The sequence below is a fragment of the Triticum aestivum genome, chromosome 1A, assembly GCF_018294505.1.
Source record: "Triticum aestivum cultivar Chinese Spring chromosome 1A, IWGSC CS RefSeq v2.1, whole genome shotgun sequence".
In the NCBI taxonomy this organism is placed as follows: domain Eukaryota; kingdom Viridiplantae; phylum Streptophyta; class Magnoliopsida; order Poales; family Poaceae; genus Triticum; species Triticum aestivum.
Genome location: NC_057794.1, coordinates 296072113 through 296095332, shown reverse-complemented (window position 1 = coordinate 296095332; position 23220 = coordinate 296072113).

Here is a 23220-nt window from a genome sequence, read left to right as displayed (position 1 = left end):
TTGGCGCTAGGCATAGAATCTTCAGAGTCTAGTTGCGTTCCAGGGGTTTGGCTCGAGGTGATTGTCTGATGCATCACGAAGACGGTACGCACCTCCGGTGATAACTTCGTCAATTATGAAGGGACCGTCCCATTTCGGCTTGAGTTTGTCCTTTTTCTTCTCCGGCAGGCGTAGAACGAGTTCACCAACGTTGTAAGTCTTGGCCCGTACTTCTCTGCTTTGATATCTTCGAGCCTGCTATTGGTAAAATGCTGGAAGGGCTTTTGCGAGATCGCATTCCTCCTCCAGGGCATCTAGGCCGTCCTGTCGATCAAGCTCGGCTTCTCTCTCTTCGTACATACGCACTCAAGGTGAGTCATGAATAATATCGCAGGGCAATACGGCCTCCGCGCCATACACCATGAAGAAAGGTGTGTATCCGGTAGTACAGTTGGGCGTGGTCCACAGCCCCCAGAGTACGGAGACGAGCTCCTCAACCCAGTGCTTGTATGATTCTTTCAAAGACCGCACTAGTGTGTGCTTGATGCCGCTCATAATAAGACATTTGGCTCGTTCGACTTGACCGTTGGTTTGTGGGTGGTAGACGGAGGCATAATCGAGTTTAATACCCATATTAGTACACCATGCTTTTACCTCATCGGCTGTGAAATTGGAGCCATTGTCAGTGATGATGTTGTGTGGGACGCCATAATGGTGCACAACACTGGATATGAAGTCTATCACCGGGCCGAACTCAGCCATTTTGACCGGCTTGGCCTCTATCCACTTAGTGAATTTGTCCACCATAACCAGCAGATATTTTTTCTTATGGCTTCCCCCTTTAAGGGGTCCAACCATATCGAGTCCCTAGACCGCAAAAGGCCAAGTGATGGGGATTGTTTGTAAGGCGGTGGGGGGCATATGGCTTTGATTGGCAAAGAGTTGGCATTCGACGCAACGTTGGACAAGGTCCTGTGCATCTGCTCGGGCCGTCTGCCAATAAAACCCTGTACAGAAGGCCTTGCTAACAAGGGCCCGAGCTGCGGCGTGGTGACCGCCAAGTCCGGCATGAATTTCAGCCAAGAGCTGCCGCCCCTCTTCCTCGGATATACATCGTTGAAGGACTCCGGTGGTGCTTTTCTTGTAAAGCTCTCCATCATGAACCTTGTAGTCCTTTGAACGCCGGAAAATGCAGCGGGCCTCATTCTGGTCCACAGGAAGCTCTTTCCTGTTGAGGTAGGCCAGGAAGGGTTCGGTCCATGGGGGCAATGACTACCATGATGAGATACGCCGATGGTTTTATTTCGGTGGCTGAGCCCCTGATGATGTCGGTGTTTCCGGGATCTTGGATTATGTTTGGTTCCGGACTAGTATTGTCGTTTTCCCCCTGCCACACCACGGATGGCTTAAAGAGCCTTTCCAGGAAAATATTAGGTGGGACGGGGTCATGCTTAGCGCCAATACGAGCAAGAACATCCGCCGCTTGATTACTTTCTCGAGCGACATGATGGAACTCGAGCCCCTCGAACCGGGCTGACATTTTTATGACTGCATTATGATATGCTGCCATCTTCGGATCTTTAGTGTCGAAATCTCCATTTATTTGAGATATTGCAAGGTTGGAGTCCCCGTGTACTTCTAGGCGTTGTATACCCATGGAGACAGCCATCCGGAGACCATGTAATAAGGCCTCGTATTCAGCTGCATTATTGGAGTCTGTGTATAGTATTCGGAGAACATACTGGACAATGTCTCCAATAGGGGACGTTAAAACGACGCCCGCTCCTAACCCTGCCAGCATTTTGGAGCCGTCGAAGTACATGACCCAATTGGAGTATGTGTCGTACTCTTTAGGGAGTTTGGCCTCTGTCCATTCGGCGACGAAGTCGGACAATACTTGGGATTTGATAGCTAGACGTGGTTTATATGTAATGTCAAATGGGAGGAGTTCAATGGCCCATTTGACAATCCGTCCCATAGCATCACGGTTGTTTATAATGTCATTGAGCGGTACTTCAGAGGCCACCGTGATCGAACACTCCTGGAAGTAGTGACGAAGCTTTCGAGATGCCATGAAGTCCGCATATGCTATTTTTTGATAATGAGGTACCTGGATTTGCATGGTGTAAGGACAGTAGATACATAGTATACTGGCTTCTGAAGCGGGAATTTATGTCTGTCCTGTTCTCGTTCAATGACAAGTACGACACTCACCACCTGGTGTGTTGTTGATATGTATAATAACATTGGTTAGCCGGTGTTTGGTGCGGCCATGATTGGATTGCTCGCAAGAAGGGGTTTTATTTCCTCTAGTCCGGCTGTTGCCGCGTCCGTCCACTCGAAGTGGTCGGTTCGCCATAGAAGGCGATAGAGTGGCAGTGCCTTTTCTCCCAATCTAGAGATAAAGCGGCTTAGAGCTGCTACGCAACCCGCAAGCTTTTGAACTTGTTTAAGGTCTGTTGACTTAGCCAATTGTGACAAAGCTTGGATTTTGGCTGGGTTTGCTTTGATTCCTCTATTGGAAACGATGAAGCCCAGTAGTTTTCCAGCGGGGATGCCGAAGACACACTTTTTTGGGTTGAGCTTAATGTCATACGCCCAGAGGTTGTTGAATGTAAGACGTAAGTCATCTATTAGTGTTTCGACGTGCTTGGTTTTGATGACAACGTCATCGACGTAAGCTTCTATTGTTTTGCTGATCTGTTTCTCCAGGCATGTTTGAATCATGTGTTGGTATGTGGCGCCGGCGTTCTTGAGCCCAAAGGGCATGGTGTTGAAGCAGAATGGCCCATATGGGGTGATAAATGATGTTGCGGCTTGATCGGACTCATTCATTTTGATTTGATGGTATCCGTAATATGCATCGAGGAAACACAATGAGTCGTGTCCTGTGGTGGCGTCGATGATTTGATCAATGCGGGGGAGGGGGAAGGGATACTTAGGGCAAGCCTTGTTGAGGTCTTTGAAATCGACACACAGGCGCCAGGATTTGTCCTTCTTTGGTACCATCACCAGGTTTGCCAGCCAGTCCAGGTGTTTGATTTCTCTAATGAATCCGGCCTCGATGAGTTTGGCCAGCTCCTCCCCCATGGCTTGTCTCTTGGGTTCGGAAAAGCACCGCAGTGATTGCTTGACCGGTTTAAATCCCTTTAATATATTGAGGCTATGTTCGGCCAGATCGTGTGGGATCCCTGGCATATTTGAAGGGTGCCAGGCGAATATGTCCCAGTTTTCGCGCAGGAATTCTCATAGTGCGGTGTCAACTATTGGGTTCAGTTGAGCTCCGATAGATGCTGTCTTCTTGGGGTTCGTTGGGTGGACCTGGAATTTGACTATTTCTTCTGCTAGTTTAAAGGATGTGGATTTAGGGCGTTTGTCGAGGATCACGTCATCCCTGTCCACCGTGGAGCGTAGTGCGGTTAATTCGTCGGCCGCGAGGGCTTCAGATAGCTCCTCCAGGGCCAGGGATGCGGTTTTGTTTTCAGCGCGGAGTGCTATGTCCGGATCACTGACGAGAGTGATTATACCGTTTGGTCCGGGCATTTTGAGCTTCATATACCCGTAATGGGGTATGGCCTGAAAGCGTGTAAAAGCATCCCGCCCCAACAGGGCGTGATATCCGCTCCTGAAAGGGGCCACTTGGAAAGTTATTTGTTCGGACCGATAGTTCTCCGGCATGCCGAAAACTATGTCAAGTGTGATTTTGCCCGCGCACCGCGCCTCCCGACTGGGAGTAATTCCTTAGAAGGTTGTGTTACTTTGCATGATGCGGTTCCTATCTATTTCCATTTTATGGAGTGTGTCCTCATAAATGAGTTTAGTCCGGTACCGCCATCCATGAGGACCTTGGTAAGTCGAAACCCGTCCACGATGGGACTAAGGAGTAACGCGGCCGGTGCTCGTACTGTTCTGTACTTTGGTTCGTCACCGGTGTTGGATGTTATAGCCGTGTCATTCCAGGGGTTTATCGCAGCAATTTGGCAGACTTCGGCGAGCTCGCGAAGTGCCCTTTTGCGCTTGTTGTTTGAAGCGAATGACTCAAAGACCGTCAATACTCTTGAGTTATCGTCCCCTGGGGGATGCCGTTCTAGGTCGTCCTTGATAAGATGTCCTCGCCGCTCTTGGCTACCTGTCGTAGAATCCAACATGCTCTAAGGCTGTGGGTTGCCACAGTATCTGGTGTTGTATGTATTTTGCATGGTCCATCGAGCCACCCCACCAGAACGGTGCCGGGTCGCATAGAGGTTTTGTGTTTCTTGACTGTTGGACTGGGCGTGCCGTGAGGGTGCACCCTTTTTGCCTGTAGGGGGAGTTGAGTTGGGACTGACGGTTCCCAGCGAGCTGCCTCAGTTTTCCAGGTGCTCTCCATCGCGCTGTACTTTTGTACGATGGTTGCTAAGTTAGCGAATTTCAGTATGCGGCGGTGATTGATGGCGTTGAGGATTCCTTCGTCCGCGCAATTGTTGCAAAATGCTGATATTGCATCTCGTCACGGCAATCTTCTACCTTTTCCTTGACAAGGAGGAATCTGGCCCAGAAGTGGTGCACCGTTTCCTGGGGCTGCTGTTTTATGCTCATGAGAGCGTGTATATCCGGGTGGGTGGGTGGAATTAAATCCGAACCCCGACCTGACCGATTATCCGGAGTCTGACGACCTTCCGGGCTTAACAGTCCGTGTTCCGGAATATCTTCTGATTGTTTAGGACTGCCGTCCGATGCTATGTTCAGAGGGCCGGTCGCATCCTTTCGCGGGTGAGTATCCGGCTCTTCCTGATTGGCGATCCGAACATAGTCCATCTTTGGTATAGAAGAAGACTCGCCGTCCTGCTCCACGACTACCGCAATCTGGTGATTGACTGGTAGGGTCTCGATTTCTCCTTGATCAGTTTTAGGCCCGATCCGATCGTAGTCTGTGGCTATTCCCAAAGCGGTGATGCAATCTAGGAGTTTGTTCAAAGAGGAAACCTCTGTCGGATCCATCTGCTTGGAGTGCTCGGAGTTGATGCGAAGGGGGTTTTCGATGGCCCGAGAGGTCATCGTCGGCTCTATGACCGAACGGGCGATCATAGTAAAGCCGCCCGGTCGGAGGGTTTGGCCTGGGGCCAAAGCTCCCCCGGAGGTGATGTTGTCTTTAAGGACAAGGCGAGCCATCGAGCCTTTCGTCGACGGCACAGTGGAACTCTCAATGAAAGCACCAATGTCGGTGTCAAAACTGGCGGATCTCGGGTAGGGGGTCCCGAACTGTGTGTCTAGGATCGATGGTAACAGGAGACGGGGGACATGATGTTTACCCAAGTTCGGGCCCTCTCTATGGAGGTAATACCCTATGTCCTTCTTGATTGATCTTGATGAATATGAGTGTTTACAAGAGTTGATCTACCACGAGATCGTAATGACTAAACCCTAGAGGCCTAGCCTGTATGACTATGGTAATGAATATATCCTTTCCAGACTAACCCCTCCGATTTATATAGACATCGTGGGGATCTAGGGTTTACATAGAGTTGGGTTACATAAGAAGGAATCTTCATAGCCGGTCGCCAAGCTTGCCTTCCACGCTAAGGGGAGTCCAATCCGGACACAGGTACAGTCCTCGGCCTTCATGTCTTCACACCCCATCAGTCCGGCCCATGGATAACAGGCCGGACGCCCGAGGACCCCTTAGTCTAGGACTCCCTCGGCCGCGGCGCGGGTGCCAGCTGGGGCGCCGTAGAGGTTGTTGCGCCGCCCGTGGGTAGCACGGCCCTGCCCCCGGGTCCAGCGGCGTGTGGCTCGTCGTCTCTGACTCGAACAACGCCGCTTGCCTGGCTTCGATTGCCAGAGTGTCGTGGATGCTCACGGGCCACATCTCCGGCACCATTCGTGGCCACCCGGTCGCCTGCTCACACTAGCGCCGACAGGCCGACTCCGGACGACCCGATCACTGTGATCCCCTTTTTCTTGGGGGCCATGGTGATGATGAAGTTGATGCGCTAACTTCCAAACCGGATTTTCACAGCTTGCGCTCCGTACCTAGCGAGCCAAAGATGTCGATGGAAAAGACACCTATGGGATCATAGGGAATCCCTTCTACGGTTGGCGGGTGAGGGAGTCCTGGACTAATGGGTCCTCGGGCGTCCGGCCTGTTAGCTATGGGCCGGACTGATGGGCTGTGAAGATACGAAGACCGAAGGCTGCACCCGTGTCCGTATGGGACACTCCTTGGCGTGGAAGGCTAGCTTGGCGACCAAATATGTAGATTCCTTTCTTTGTAACCTACCTTGTGTAACCCTAGATCCTCCCGGTGCCGATATAAACCAGAGGACTTAGTCCGGAGGGAGAGATATTCATTACCATAGCCATACAAGCTAGACCTCTAGGGTTTAGCCATTACGATCTCGTGGTATATCAACTCTTCTAATACTCATATTCATCAATATCAATCAAGCAAGACGTAGGGTATTACCTCCATAGAGAGGGCCCAAACCTGGGTAAACATCGTGTCCCCTGTCTCCTGTTACCATCGACCTTAGACGCACAGTTCGGGACCCCCTACCCGAGATCCGCCGGTTTTGACACCGACATTGGTGCTTTCATTGAGAGTTCCACTGTGTCGTCCTCAGAAAGTTCGATGGCCCCTTCAATCGTCAACAATGACGATGTCCAAGGAGAAACCTTCCTCCCCAGACAGATTTTCGTGTTCGGCGGCTTCGCACTGCGGGCCAGCTCGTTTGGCCATCTGGAACAGATCGATAGCTATGCCCCTGGCCATTAGGTTAGATTTGGGAGCTTGAACTATGTTGCAGACATCTGTGGAGATTTGATCTTCGCTGGATTTGAGACCGCGGCAATCACTCCTGGTCACCTCGATGAACATGACCTAAATCTGTCATCAGACCACATTCAGGAGATAGCTCCTGTAACTACTCTGGCCTTAGATCCGGAGCATACGGCGCCATGTAAGGACTGGAGGTTCAACCCCACCACGGAGGCCACAGATTTCCCAATGTTGGAGCCGCACATGAACTTAAACTCACACAATATTTGTGTCATCGGAACCCCGGACTCGTCTCTGGGTGTAAGTTCCGAACCATGTGAGTCCACGGATGCCGAACTTGATCGTTTATCGATCTTCGAGTTCAGCGCCGTAGATATCTTCCAGCACTCGCCTTTGGGTGACGTGCTAAACTCATTAAAGAACATGTCCTTGGCGGGGGACTCACAACCGGACTATATCCGGTTCGAACTAGAAGCTGATGACAGGGAATTTCGCTCCCCACCCGCCACCCACTTCATAGCCACAGTTGAGGATTTAACCGACACGCTCGATTACGACTCTGAAGACATCGACGGTATTGATGACGATGCTGATGAGGAGCAAAATAAAAGTCTGCCATTCACAGGACACTGGACGACCACCTCTTCGTACGATGTGTACATGGTGGATGCAACAAAGGAGAATAGTGGCGATGACAACGAAAATCAAGTTGAGAATAAACCTCTTGAGACACAGCAAAAACGCCGGCATCCTTGACGCCACTCTAAGTCACGTCGTTCAAAGGATAGCAATACCGTTCCTGGAGAAGACAATACTATGGACGCTGCCGAAAACAATGAAGACCTTGCTGAGGTAACATCCGAACAGGAGGAGCAAGAAAACGGGCAAGCCATCACCGACGAACAGGCCAGGCCCAACGACTCGGAGGATGGTAGTTATCATCCGCTCTCTGAGGATGAGGAAAGCCTCGACAACGAAGATTTGATCGTGCCTGAGGAACCTCACGAGCAGGAGCGCTTCAAGCACCAGCTAATAGCCACCGCAAGGAGCCTGAAAAAGAAGCAGCAGTAGCTTCAAGCTGACCAAGATCTGCTCGTCGACAGGTGGACTGATGTTCTGGTAGCCAAAGAATACGGCCTCAGACACCCAGCCAAGAGTTACCCAAAATGAAGATTGCTACCTCAGTTCAACGAAGAGGCGCCGGAGCCCATACTCCCCTCGCATAATGCGGCCAACCAAACACTACGCGGTCGGGATAGTGCGGCGAACCGACCAACTCGTGGTTGGGATATAGTGGCAACTCAAGCCGAACAGCAGCCTGCTCCGCCGCCACGAAAAAACAGAGACAAAATAGTTTGGGGTCATACACATGACCTCCGGCTGACCCTGGATAGTAGAGCAGGATATACCCGATTGATTTACGGATCGCGAGGACGTTCCTCGACCCGTGATGATGGCTACCTATTCGGACGTGACAAACCTAGTCACACCCGAGCCGACAACCGCAGACGGACTCCATCGGAGCTATGTCACGACGCGGCCCGATACGCCGCACACCCTCTTTGTTTTGCTAATGAAGTAATGGATCACGAATTCCCCGAAGGGTTCAAACCCGATAACAATGAATCATACGATGGAACAACCACCCCCGCGGTATGGATCGAGGATTTTATTCTCCATATCCACATAGCCCGCGGAGATGACCTCCACATTATCAAATACCTCCCACTAAATCTCAAAGGGCCAGCTCGGCATTGGTTAAACAGCCTGCCTAAAAACTCTATCGAGAGATGGGAGGACTTGGAAGAAGCCTTCCTTGACAACTTCCAAGGTACATACGTCCGGCCACCAGACGCTGATGACTTAAGCCACATAGTCCAACAACCTAGAGAGTCAGCTAGGAAATTTTGGACTTGGTTCCTAACCAAAAAGAACTAGATCATCGACTGTCCGGATGCCGAAGCTCTAGCGGCCTTTAAACATAGCATCCATGATGAATGTCTCGCCCGCCACCTCAGCCAAGAAAAGACAAAATCTATGGCAGCCCTCACGGCACTTATGACCCGCTTTTGTGCGGGCGAGGACAGCTGGCTGGCTCGTAGTAAAATATGGCTAGCAACGCAGGCCCTTTCGAGGCCAAAAACAACAACGGCAAGCCCCGACACAGCAGACACAAACGCCGAAGTAATGGCGATAACACCGTTGACACTACTGTCAACGCCGGATTCAGCGGCTCCAAGTCCGGTCAGCAGAAAAAGCCGTATAAAGGAAACAATCAGGGACCGTCCAGCATGGACCACATACTCGACCGACCGTGCCAAAATCCATGGCACCCCAGACAAACCAGCCAACCATACCAATAGAGATTGCAGGGTTTTTAAGCAAGCCGGCAAGAATGCTGAGAACAAGGAAAAGGGATCATGGAGCAAGGACAATGACGAGGAGCCCCTGCAGCCAAACACAGGGGGACAGAAGAAGTTTCCCCCTCAGGTCAAAATGGTGAACATGATATATGCTACACATATCCCCAAGAGGGAGCGCAAACGCGCACTCAGGGACGTCTATGCGATAGAGCCAGTCGCCCCAAAAGTCAATCCATGGTCATCGTACCCGATCACTTTTGATCGTCGGGATCATCTGACCAATATCCGGTATGGTGGATCAGCTGCACTAGTCCTAGACCCAATCATCGATGGATTCCACCTGACGCGAGTCCTCATGGACGGTGGCAGCAGCCTCACTCTGCTCTATCAGGATACAGTGTGCAAAATGGGCATTAACCCATCACGGATCAAGACCACAAGGACTACCTTTAAAGGAGTCATACCAGGCGTAGAGGCCCGCTGTACGGGCTCAATCACACTAGTGGTTGTCTTTGGATCTCCGGACAACTTCCGAAGCGAGGAGTTAATCTTCGACATCGTCCCCTTTCGCAGCGGCTATCACGCACTGCTTGGACGAACTGCATTTGCTCGATTCAATGCGATACCTCACTACGCTTATCTCAAACTCAAGATGACCGGACCACGTGGTGTCATAACAGTGAATGGAAATACAGAACGCTCCCTCCGTACCGAGGAGCATACCATGGCCTTAGTAGTAGAAGTACAGCGTGGCCTTTTCCAGCAGAACCTTAATTCGGCGGCCGAGCCCCCGAACACCATTAAGAGAGCCCGGACTATTCTGCAGCAAGACAGCTCGGCTCATCAAGAGCTTAACTAGCAATTTGGCCTCCGTCCCAGTCCCAATCAAATGGCGGCATTCGTACCACGCGAACATAACTACAAACTCAAAAGTCCATGGGCATCGATGGAGGCATAGCTAGCCCTTGATCCATGGTGCAGCTCGGTCGACCCAGGATCCGCACACCTTCACTTTTTCTTTTTCATTTCAGGTTTTTCTCTTCTCAAGGCTTTTTCTAGGAACCTGATCATCGGACCGATCACGGGACGGATACACCAAGGAGGCAAGGAGCTTTGACGTATAAGGGAATCCCCAGGTGGTCTCTGCTAAAAATTGCTATACCTGTTTTACATACCCGTATGTAGCTCGCTCTTGGTCATGGCATGTTAAATAGCCTTACTTGCTTATCGCATTGCTTTAACAAGTATGCCTCGACTGTAACACCCTCGATGCGGCTATATCTCCCACGTGTTGAAGCACGACTTAGAGGCATAACCGCATTGAAAGCAATGTCGCAAGTGAGGTAATCTTCACAACATCCCATGTAATACATAAGGGAAAGAGATACATAGTTGGCATACACTCGCCACATCACACAATGCGCAAATATCATTACATTCATCCAATTACACTCAAGGTCCGACTACGGAACCAAAATGAAGATAAACCCCAAAGGCAACATAGTCCCCGATCGCCCCAACTGGGCACCACTACTGATCATCTGGAAAGGACACGTAGTAACAACGAGAGTCTTCATCGAACTCCCACTTGAGCTCGGTCACATCATCTGGAATGGCATCAACGGTCCCTGCATCTGGTTTTGGAAGGAATCTGTGAGTCACGGGGACTCGTCAATCTCACACCCTCGCGATCAAGACTATTTAAGCTTATAGGAAGGGTAAAAGGTATGATGTGGAGCTGGAGTAAGCGACTAGCATATATGGTGGCTAACATACGCAAATGAGAGCGAGAAGAGAAGGCAAAAGCATGGTCGAACAACTATGATCAAGAAGTGATCCTAGAACAACCTACGTCAAGCATTACTCCAACACCGTGTTCACTTCCCGGACTCCGCCGAGAAGAGACCATCACGGTTACACACACGGTTGGTGCATTTTAATTAAGTTAAGTTTCAGGTTGTCTACAACCAGACATTAACAAATTCCCATCTACCCATAACCGCGGGCACGGCTTTCGAAAGTTCAAATCCCTGCAGGGGTGTCCCAACTTAGCCCATCACAAGCTCTCACGGCCAACAAAGGATATTCCTTCTCCCAAGACAATCCGATCAGACTCAAAATCCCGGTTACAAGACATCTCGACAATGGTAAAACAAGTCCAGCAGCACCGCCCGAATGTGCCGACAAATCCCGATAGGAGCTGCACATATCTCGTTCTCAGGGCACACTCAGATGAACACTACATACAACTAAAACCAGCCCTCAAGTTTCCCCGAGGTGGCGCTGCAAGTGGCTCTGTTTTGGACCAACACTCTGAGGAGCAATGGCCCGGAGGTTTAATAAAGATGACCCTTGGGCTCCGGAAACCCAAGAGAAAAAGCGGCTAGGTGGCAAATGGTAAAACCAAGGTTGGTCAGTGCTGGAGGAGTTTTATTCAAGGCGAACTGTCAAGGGGTTCCCATTATAACCCAACCGTGTAAGGAACGCAAAATCCGGGAACATAACACCGATATGACAGAAACTAGGGCGACAAGAGTGGAACAAAACACTAGGCATAAGGCCGAGCCTTCCACCCTTTACCAAGTATATAGGTGCATTAAGATAAAACAAGATAATATGGTGATATCCCAACAATAAACATGTTCCAACAAGGAACCATATCCAAATCTTCACCTGCAACTAGCAACGCTATAAGAGGGGCTGAGCAAAGCGGTAACATAGCCAAACAACGGTTTGCTAGGACATGGTGGGTTAGAGGTCATGGCAATATGGGAGGCATGATAAGCAAGTGGTAGGTATCATAGCATAGGCATAGCAAAAGAGCCAGCATCTAGCAAGCAAAGATAGAAGTGATTTCGAGGGTATGGTCATCATGCCTGCAAAGTTCTCAAAGTTGGCTTGGTCCTCGTAAGCGTACTCAACGGGCTCCTCGATCACGTACTCGTCTCCCATCTCTACCCAAGCAAGAACAACAAGCAAAAAGGAACACAATCAACCACATGCAATGCTTAAACAACATGATGCAAAACATGGTCATGATATGCGGGATGCAATATGTGATGCATATGCATGATTTGGAAAGGAATGATTGAACCTAGCCTTGTCTTGGAAATCCAAGAGTGCCACTGTAAAGGTGAGTTGATTTCGGTCGAAATCGATATAAAGATCACCGGAATCGGATGCACAATTTGGAAAAGACAAGCGAAACAAATATGGCACCGGTCTGCGATAATCAGAACGAGACCATCTAAATGCATCAAGAACAACATGCTACTGCACCCAAACACAACAACAAAATACATGGCAGGGATCCACTCATGATGCTTGACAAAAGATGAACACTGAGCTACAGCTAATTCACTCACTAACAGGTTCAAACAAGCATGTTAAAAGAGCAAAAGATTACTGGTTACAGACTTAGTGAAAATAACAAGTCAAGAATTTAACATCAGGAAGCAATCTTTAGAGCATAAAAACTACATGAAACAGGAACTTATCATGGCAAAGCAAGGCATGGCATGAAGCTACTCAAAGCATGCAACAAAAGTCCCTTACTGACCATAAGCCAAAAGGGATCAAAAAATACAATTTCAACCACGTGAACATAGCAATTATCGTTAACAGATTCAGACTTAGTGAAAAACTGGAACATGCAAAACAGATATCAAGTAGGCATGTTTACGAGCTCGATGCACTCACCACGAGGCATTGCATGATAATCTAAACATACACCCAGCAAGTAGACATGACATAGAAGCTAGACATGGCAAGAACAACATCATCGCATGCACGGATCAACTACAACAAGCTCGGCAAAATTGCTAAACATGTTAACAATCTGCCAGGAACATTTTGTAGCAAAAGTAGAGCTCGATTGACACAAGCTAGGATGCTCCATAAATGCAAACAAAGACATGGATGGATAGATCACCATAATATCTACAAAACATCCTTACTAACCATGCTCAAAAGATGCACGGATCACTAGGAAACAACATGAACATATGGCATAAAAATTACAACAGGACAAAGACTTGGAATATTTCTAAGTCCCTGAAATCAGCAACATTAGGTAAGCTACTTTGCATGCTTGTGGTAGTCACCACAAAAATCACAAAAATACATGGCATACTTCAAAACACATGTAGAGCTCAGGATCGTATCATGTACACATTAATCATGGCAAAAATGACAAAAGTGCATTTGCTGAACCATATCTGAAACTATCATCACATAGCCCTCTTCCAACAGCATTTCGGGCATCAAGATGAGCTCCAATGAAAATGATGCAATGAGATGAAATGATGTACTCTTTGAGCCGAACATTTTGATATGCTACACGCACGAATTGGAGCCACGATGAGGAAGTTATGATGTGACAAAGTATGCAAAAAGTTGAAGAGCGAGAGGGAAAAGTCAACCGAGGGAACTAGGGTTTCCCAGATCGGATCAGGCCGGAATTGTAGCTGGCGCGCCTCTCGAGGATCAACGTCGCTGGAGAAGAGGGGGGTCGCCGGAGTCGCGAGATCCGGCCAAGGTCGACGCCGTGGCCGCGGAGCTCGCCGGACTTGGTGACCGAAGTCGTTGGAGCTCGGGGAGAGGGAGGATCTTGCCGGGGCGGCGCTGGCGTGGCGGGGCGGCGCGGCGGACTTGGGGCGGCAAGGTGCGCCCGGTGGAGGGACGGCGTCCCCGGCGCGTGGCGGTCGCCGACGATGGCGCGCGGCGGCGCCGGGCGGCTCGGGCGGCCGGACGCGAGGAGGAAGGCGGCGGGCTTGCGGGCATGAGGCGGCGAGAGGGAACGAGCCACGGGGGTCGGTTGTGGGACACATGGCAGGATGGGAGTGGGCACGGTGATATGTCCGGCGCCGGCGGACGATGTGCGGCGCGCGGAGGAAGAAGGGACTAGGGTTTCGGGGAAAAAGATCCGAAAACGAAATGGAGGGGTCTATTTATAGTGGTAGAGGGAGCTAGGAAGCTCCAAATGACGTGCGGTTTGCGGCCACGCGATCGTGATTGAACGGCCTAGGTGATGGAGGAGGTTTAGGTAGGTTTTGGGCCACTTTGAAGGGGTGTTGGGCTGCAACACACACGAGGCCTTTTCGGTCCCTCGGTTAACCGTTGGAGTATCAAACAAAGTCCAAATGGCACGAAACTTGACCGGCGGTCTACCGGTAGTAAACCAAGGCCACATGACAAGTCTCGGTCCAATCTGAAAATGTTTAACACCCGCACACAAAAAGAGGTAGAAAGGGACAACAGAGGACATAGGAGCGCCGGAATGCAAAACGGACAACGGGGAAAATGCTCGAATGCATGAGACGAACATGTATGCAAATGCAATGCACATGATGACATGATATGAGGTACATGACAAAGACGAAAACACACGAAGGCAAAAACCCGACAACGAGGAAATATCATAACTTAGTGCCGGAAACGGCAAGAGTTGGAATACAAATAAGGTAGGTTACATCCGGGGTGTTACAACACTCCACCACTATGAAAGGATCTCGTCCCGAGATCTAGGACTGGAAAAACTCCGGGTACTCAAAACGAAGGTGATCCTCGCGTTCCTAGGTGGCTTTCACGCTCGGAATGATGTGACCACTTGACTTTCAGGAATTTGATTGACTTGTTGCGAGTCTTGCGCTCAGTTTCTTCAAGAATAGCAATGGGGTGCTCACGATAAGACAGGTCTTCTTGGAGATCAATGTCTTCGAAGTTGACGGTGCGATCAGGAGTCTTGAAACACTTGCAGAGCTGAGAGACATGAAACACGTCGTGCACATTTGCAAAGTTGGAGGGAAGCTCAAGTTGATAGGCGAGATCGCTTCTTTTGTTGATGATCTTGAAAGGACCCACGTATCTAGGGGCAAGCTTCCCTTTGATACCGAAGTGACGAGTACCTTTCATTGGAGAGACGCGGAGGTAGACATGGTCTCCGATCTCGAAAGCCAAGTCACAATGCTTGCTATAATAGTAACTCTTCTGGCACGATTGCACGGCTTTGAGATTATCACGAATGACTTTGCACACTTCTTCTGCCTCTGTGATCAAGTCATTTCCAAGAAGTTGACGTTCACCAGTCTCTGACCAGTTAAGAGGAGTACGCCACTTTCTGCCATAGAGAATCTCAAATGGGGCCTTGCCCGAACTCGCTTCGAAGCTGTTGTTGTAGGAGAACTCGTCATATGGAAGACAATCTTCCCACTTCATACCGAAAGAGATGACACAAGCCCTGAGCATATCTTCAAGAATCTGATTTACTCGCTCGACTTGGCCACTGGTTTGAGGATGAAAAGTTGTGCTGAAGCGAATGTTGGTGCACATGGCCATCTGAAAGGAATCCCAGAACTTAGAGGAGAAGATGCTGCCATGATCTGAAGATATCAACTGCGGAATTCCATGCAGAGAGACAATCCTGGAGGTATATAGCTCTGCCAACTGAGCTGCTGTGATAGATTCTTTGATAGAAGGAAATGAGCCACTTTAGTGAGTTTGTCGATGACAACGAAGATAGCATCATTGCCACGCTTGGACTTTGGAAATCTAGTCACGAAGTCCATCTCAATATGGTCAAACTTCCATTCTGGAATGGCAAGGGGTTGGAGGAGACCAGCTGGTCGTTGGTGTTCTGCTTTCACTCTTCTGCAGACATCACATTCATTCATGAACTGAGCAATCTCACGCTTCATTCGAGTCCACCAATACGAATGCTTGAGGTCATGGCACATCTTTGTACTTCCAGGGTGAATAGAGAGGAGTGAATTGTGAGCCTCATTCATAATGACTTTACGAAGGTCACCTTTAGGCACAACAATGCGATCCTCGAAGAATAGAGTATCCTTGTCATCGAGACGATAGCACTTGTACTTAGGTTGACTCTTGGCAATCCCAATTTTCACCTTCTTCACCATAGCATCAAGAAGTTGAGCATCGCGAATCTGATCTTCCAACGTAGGAGAGACTTGGAGGTTGGCCAGAAATCCTTGAGGAACAACTTGCAGATTGAGTTTGTGGAAAGCTTCACAAAGCTCGGGTTGGTAAGGCCTAAGAATCAAACTATTGCAGTAAGCCTTTCTGCTCAATCCGTCAGCAATTACATTAGCCTTGCCTAGAGTATATTCGATACTCGGATTATACTCTTGAATCATCTTGACCCAACGAGTCTGCCTGAGGTTGAGGTTTGGCTGTGTGAAGATGTACTTGAGACTCTTATGATCAGAGAAAATGTCCACTTTTCATCCCAATAAGAAATGTCTCCAAGTTAAAAGAGCATGGAGGACTGCCGCCAACTCGAGGTCATGAGTGGGGTAGTTCTTTTTGTTGGGCTTCAATTGGCGAGAGGTATAGGCCACAACTTTCTTCTATTGCATCAACACTGCACCAAGACCTTGAAGGGAAGCATCACAAAAGACCTCGAACGGTTTGGATTCATCAGGAGGAGTCAGAACTGGAGCAGTGACTAACTTCTCTTTCAGGGTGTCGAAAGCGATGTCACATTCAGGCGACCAGACATAGTTCACATGCTTCTAGAGAAGGTTGGAAAGAGGCTTCGCGATCTTAGAGAAGTTCTCAACGAACCTTCGACAATAGCTTGCGAGACCAAGGAAGCTGCGGAGTTGCTTCACATTCTGAGGTGGTTCCCAATTCACAATTGCAGACACCTTCTCCGGATTCACCGCTATGCCCTTGGCAGAGATGATACGCCCAAGGTAGAGAACCTCATCGAGCCAAAACTCGCACTTTCAAAACTTGGCATAGAACTGATGTTCTCTGAGCTTATCCAGCACCAAACGCAAGTGCTTGGCATGATCTTCCTTGTTCTTGGAAAAGACCAAGATGTCATCGAGGTAGACCAAGACGAAGTCATTTGTGTAGGCGTTGAAGATGAAGTTCATCATGCGAGAGAATGTCGGAGGAGCGTTGACGAGGCTGAAAGACATGACAGTGTATTCATATGAACCATAGCTTGTTCTGAATGCTGTCTTAGGGATATCTTCTTCACGAATGTGAATCTGATGATAGCCCATACGGAGATCAAGCTTGGAGAATACTTGAGCACCTTTGAGTTGTTCGAAAAGCTCATTGATGTTGCGAAGCGGGTACTTGTTCTTTATGGTCTTCTTGTTCAATGGACGGTAGTCGACACAAAGTCGGTCCGTTCCATCCTTCTTCTTCACAAAAAGAACACCACAACCCCATGGAGAAGAACTTTGTCGGATGAGACCCATACGCTCTTGAATATCGAGTTGCTTCTTCAGCTCCTTCAACTCTTCAGGTACAAGCTTGTAAGGACGTTTGCAAACAGGTTCCGTGCCAGGCTCAAGATCGATGACGTATTCAACTGGCCGGTGCGGAGGCATTCCTGGAAGCTCTTCTGGAAAGACGTCTTGATATTCGCAAACGACTGGAATTTGAGAGATGGCATCCAGCTCGCCCTTCTCATTGTGAGAAAAGAGACAGATGGTATCATCACGAGCGGCAAATACGATTACATCCTTAGACGAATGTGTCAATTGAATCTGCCTGGCAGCACAATCAAGATGAGCCTTGTGCTTGGAAAGCCAGTCCATTCCGAGAATAAGATCAATATCCGAGTTACCAAGGACCATTGGAGAGGATAGAAACCTATAGTCGCCCAACATGATAGTAACATCCGAGACGCAAACATTAGATGTCATTTGCTTGCCCGGGGACACAATCTTCAACGTGAAAGGAATCTTTTCAGTCACAAATTCATGCTTGTCAACAAATGGTGTAGAAATAAAAGAGAGCGATGCACCAGTGTCAAAGAGAACTTTTGCAGGAACATCGTTAACAGGAAGGTTACCCAAAATGACATCTGACGAGTCCTCTGCCTGAGCTGCGTTCATCATGTTGACCTTGGCGTGCTTGGGATTATGCTTGACCACTTCATTGCTAGCAGATCTCGCAGGAGGAGGAGGAGGAAGACGCCTCTGATTGAAGCATTTGTTGGCATAGTGACCCTTCTGCCGACACTTGTTGCACGTGACCTCCGAGAGCGGACGGTGATACGGAGCACTGGATCTTGGAGCTTGAGACGAAGTCTTGTTCTGAAAGCCTGGGTTGGGTGGGTGGGAAGATCCATTGCCACCTTTCCTCTTCTGCTGATAAGGCTGATGGAACGGAGGAGGAGGCAGCCAATACTTTTGCTGCTTAGAAGCCACTTGAGTTGAGGAAGAAGGAGTTGCATCTCTGACTCGCTTCTTGGAAGCATCACACTTGAGTTGAGCAGTCTCTTGCTTCATTGCCATATTGTAGAACTCATCGTACTCCTTCGGCTCAAAAAGGACGAGAGCTAGTTGGAGATCTTCTCTGAGGCCACCCCTGAACTAATAAATCATGGTCTTCTCCTCAGGGACGTCTTGCTTGGCGAAACGAGCGAGCCTCTGGAACAGAATGTTATACTGGTAAACAGACAAGCTGCCTTGCTTCAGGTTGCGGAATTCCTCACGCTTGCTCTCAACAACACTCTAAGGAATGTGATGAGCTTTGAAGTCTTGACGGAATTCTTCCCAGGTAATCACACGGCCTCCTGTGGAATCTTTGTATTGCTGAAACCATTTTGCAGCTTGGTCTTTGAGTTGGAAGGAGGCAAACTTGACAAAGTCCTCAGGCCTGACGTTACTGCACTCGAAATGCTTGCAGATATCCACGAGCCAATCATCAGCGTCTGAGGCCTCTACACAATTGCTGAAGGTGTTTGGCTGGTTAGCATGGAACTGCTTGAGTGTAGCAAACTGATTCTGATTGTTGCCATGGCCATGATTCCCTTGGTTGCGCTCTTGCAAGAGTTGCATGATCAGCTGCGTGTTTGCATTGGTAGCGGCCATCACAGCTTGCCATGCCTCCGGAGGTGGAGGTGGTGGTGGCGGATCAGGATTCGGAGTCGTGCGCATTGGAGGAGCCATCCTGGAGAGGGTGACATCCGTTAGCATATTGATAGACAAATACTCAAGCTGAATCAAATGGATCGAAATTGCAACATATAGTCTTCACATCCGAACAACATGAACGAATGAATTCCAATTGAAATGGTCACATTTCCATAAATTGAGAAGCCACTAGATAGAGGTAGAAGAATAAAACAACAAGGTATGGACATGAACGAATACTTGGTGAGGATTACCCAATCACAAACCAAATATTTGCGGAAGAAATACTAGAGCTACAGGAATTCCCACATATGAAACTCCCAAACCTTCCCGGTTATGCAATCAGGTGTTGGGGATACAGGGGAAGCATAATATCTCACCCAAAGCTAGCAAATCCTACATACAGCTGTATCCATCCTTCAACACATAACCAAGAAACCTTCAGAAATCATTTACCTCAACCTTCGAAAAGCATCCGTTATACGAGTTATGGCAATACTCCCGAACTCCCGCCCCAATACTGGGTGGCGTCGAGGTTATCTCACCAACAACTGCATAAAAGAGATTTTCGATGTCGGCGAAACTCTGGTATTCCAGAACTGCAACGATAAAATTGTGACAACAACACCTCGGAGCTCAACTCCCCGGGACACTGCCACAACCCCTAAATGTCAGGAGGCACCAAGAACAATGTTCTCGTCACAAAACCATTGGAACGATTCCAAGATACCCGCGTGATCCTAAATTTTTTTAGTGAAATTTGAGAAAAGAAGAGTCAAAACTCTACATCAGGATGCCTCACCAGAGCGACAAAGGGACTGAGGAGTAAAAAGAAATCCTACTCTCCGATATATATAATCCTAAAAGACTCAAAACATTTTTCTAGACTCAACAATGCCAGCGATTCGATCAAGAAGGGGGCTCCTAAGGTCGGGGAAGGCTCTGATTACCAACTTGTAACACCCTCGATGCAGCTATATCTCCCACGTGTCAAAGCACGACTTAGAGGCACAACCGCATTGAAAGCAATGTCGCAAGTGAGGTAATCTTCACAACAACCCATGTAATACATAAGGGAAAGAGATACATAGTTGGCTTACACTCGCCATGTCACACAATGCATAAATATCATTACATTCATCCAATTACACTCAAGGTCCGACTATGGAACCAAAATGAAGATAAACCCCAAATGCAACATAGTCCCGAATCGCCCCAACTGGGCACCACTACTGATCATCTGGAAAGGACATGTAGTAACGATGAGAGTCTTCATCGAACTCCCACTTGAGCTCGGTCACATCATCTGGAATGGCATCATCGGTCCCTGCATCTGGTTTTGGAAGGAATCTATGAGTCACGGGGACTCAGCAATCTCACACCCTCGCGATCAAGACTATTTAAGCTTATAGGAAGGGTAAAAGGTATGATGTGGAGCTGCAGTAAGCGACTAGCATATATGGTGGCTAACATATGCAAATGAGAGCGAGAAGAGAAGGCAAAAGCACGGTCGAACAACTATGATCAAGAAGTGATCCTAGAACAACCTACGTCAAGCATTACTCCAACACCGTGTTCACTTCCCGGACTCCGCCGAGAAGAGACCATCACGGTTACACACGTGGTTGGTGCATTTTAATTAAGTTAAGTTTCAGGTTATCTACAACCGGACATTAACAAATTCCCATCTGCCCATAACCGCGGGCACGGCTTTCAAAAGTTCAAATCCCTGCAGGGGTGTCCCAACTTAGCCCATCACAAGCTCTCACAGCCAACGAAGGATATTCCTTCTCCCAAGACAATCCGATCAGACTCGGAATCCCGGTTACAAGACATGTCAACAATGGTAAAACAAGTCCAGCAACACTGCGCGAATGTGCCGACAAATCCCGATAGGAGCTGCACATATCTTGTTCTCAGGGCACACTCAGATGAACACTACATACAACTAAAACCAACCCTCAAGTTTCCCTGAGGTGGCGCTGCAAGTGGCTCTGTTTTGGACCAACACTCAGAGGAGAACTGTCCCGGGGGTTTAATAAAGATGACCCTTGGGCTCCGGAAACCCAAGGGAAAAAGAGGCTAGGTGGCAAATGGTAAAACCAAGGTTGGGCATTGCTGGAGGAGTTTTACTCAAGGCGAACTGTCAAGGGGTTCCCATTATAACCCAACCGTGTAAGGAACGCAAAATCCGGGAACATAACACCGATATGACGGAAACTAGGGCGGCAAGACTAGAACAAAACACTAGGCATAAGGCCGAGCCTTCCACCCTTTACCAAGTATATAGGTGCATTAAGTTAAAACAAGATGATATTGTGATATCCCAACAATAAACATGTTCCAACAAGGAACGATCTCCAAATCTTCACCTGCAACTAGCAACGCTATAAGAGGGGCTGAGCAAAGCGGTAACATAGCCAAACAACGGTTTGCTTGGACATGATGGGTTAGAGGTTTGACATGGCAATATGGGAGGCATGATAAGAATGTGGTAGGTATCATAGCATAGGCATAGCAAAAGAACGAGCATCTAGCAAGCAAAGATAGAAGTGATTTCGAGGGTATGGTCATCTTGCCTGCAAAGTTCTCAGAGTTGGCTTGGTCCTCATAAGCGTACTCAATGGGCTCGTCGATCACATACTCATCTCCCGGCTCTGCCCAAGCAAGAACAACAAGCAAAAAAGGAATACAATCAACCACGTGCAATGCTCAAACAACATGATGCAAAACATGTTCATGATATGCGGGATGCGATAGGTGATGCATATGCATGATTTGGAAAGGAATGATTGAACCTGGCCTCATGTTGGAAATCCAAGAGTGCCACTGGAAAGGTGAGTTGATTTTGATCGAAATCAATATAAAGATCACCGGAATCGGACGCACGGTTTGGAAAAGACAAGCGAAACAAATATGGCACCGGTCTGCGATAATCGGCACGAGACCATCTAAGTGCATCAAGAACAACATGCTACTGCACCCAAACATAGCAACAAAATACATGGCAGGGATCCACTCATGATGCTTGACAAAAGATGAACACTGAGCTACGGCTAATTCACTCACTAACAGGTTCAAACAAGCATGGCAAAAAAGAAAAAGATTACTGGTTACAGACTTAGTGAAAATAACAACAAGTCAGGAATTTAACATCAGGAAGCAATCTTTAGAGCATGAAAACTACATGAAACAGGAACTTATAATGGCAAAGAAAGGCATAGCATGAAGCTACTCAAAGCATGAAACAAAAGTCCCTTACTGACCATAAGCCAAAAGGGATCAGAAAATACAATTGCAACCACGCGAACATAGCAATTATCGTTAACAGATTCAGACTTAGTGAAAAATTGGAACATGCAAAACAGATATCAAGTAGGCATGTTTACGAGCTCGATGCACTCACCACGAGGCATTGCCTGATAATCTGAACATACACCCAGCAAGTAGACATGGCATAAAAGCTAGACATGGCAAGAACAATATCATAGCATGCACGGATCAACTACAACAAGCTCGGCAAAATTGCTAAAGATGTTAACAATCTGCCAAGAACATTTTATAGCAAAAGTAGAGCTCGATTGGCACAAGCTAGGATGCTCCATAAATGCAAACAAAGACATGGATGGATAGAGCACCACAATATCTACAAAACATCCTTACTGGCCATGCTCAAAAGATGCACGGATCACTATGAAACAACATGAACATATGGCATAAAAATTACAGCAGGACAAAGACTTAGAATATTTCTAAGTCCCTGAAATCAGCAACATTAGGTAAGCTACTTTGCATGCTTGTGGTAGTCACCACGAAGATCACAAAAAAACATGGCATACACCCCTGTAAAGATAACATGGCATACTTCAAAACACATGTAGAGCTCAGGATCATATCATGCACACATTAATCATGGCAAAAATGACAAAAGTGCATTTGCTGAACCAGATCTGAAACTATCATCACATAGCCCTCTTCCAACAGCATATCGGGCATCAAGATGAGCTCCAATGAAAATGATGCAATGAGATGAAATGATGTACTCTTCGAGACGAACATTTTGATATGCTACACGCACGAATCGGAGCCACGATGAGGAAGTTATGATGCGACAAAGTATGCAAAAAGTTGAAGAGCGAGAGGGAAAAGTCAACCGAGGGAACTAGGGTTTCCCAGATCGGATCGGGCCGGAACTGTAGCTGGCGTGCCTCCCGAGGATCAA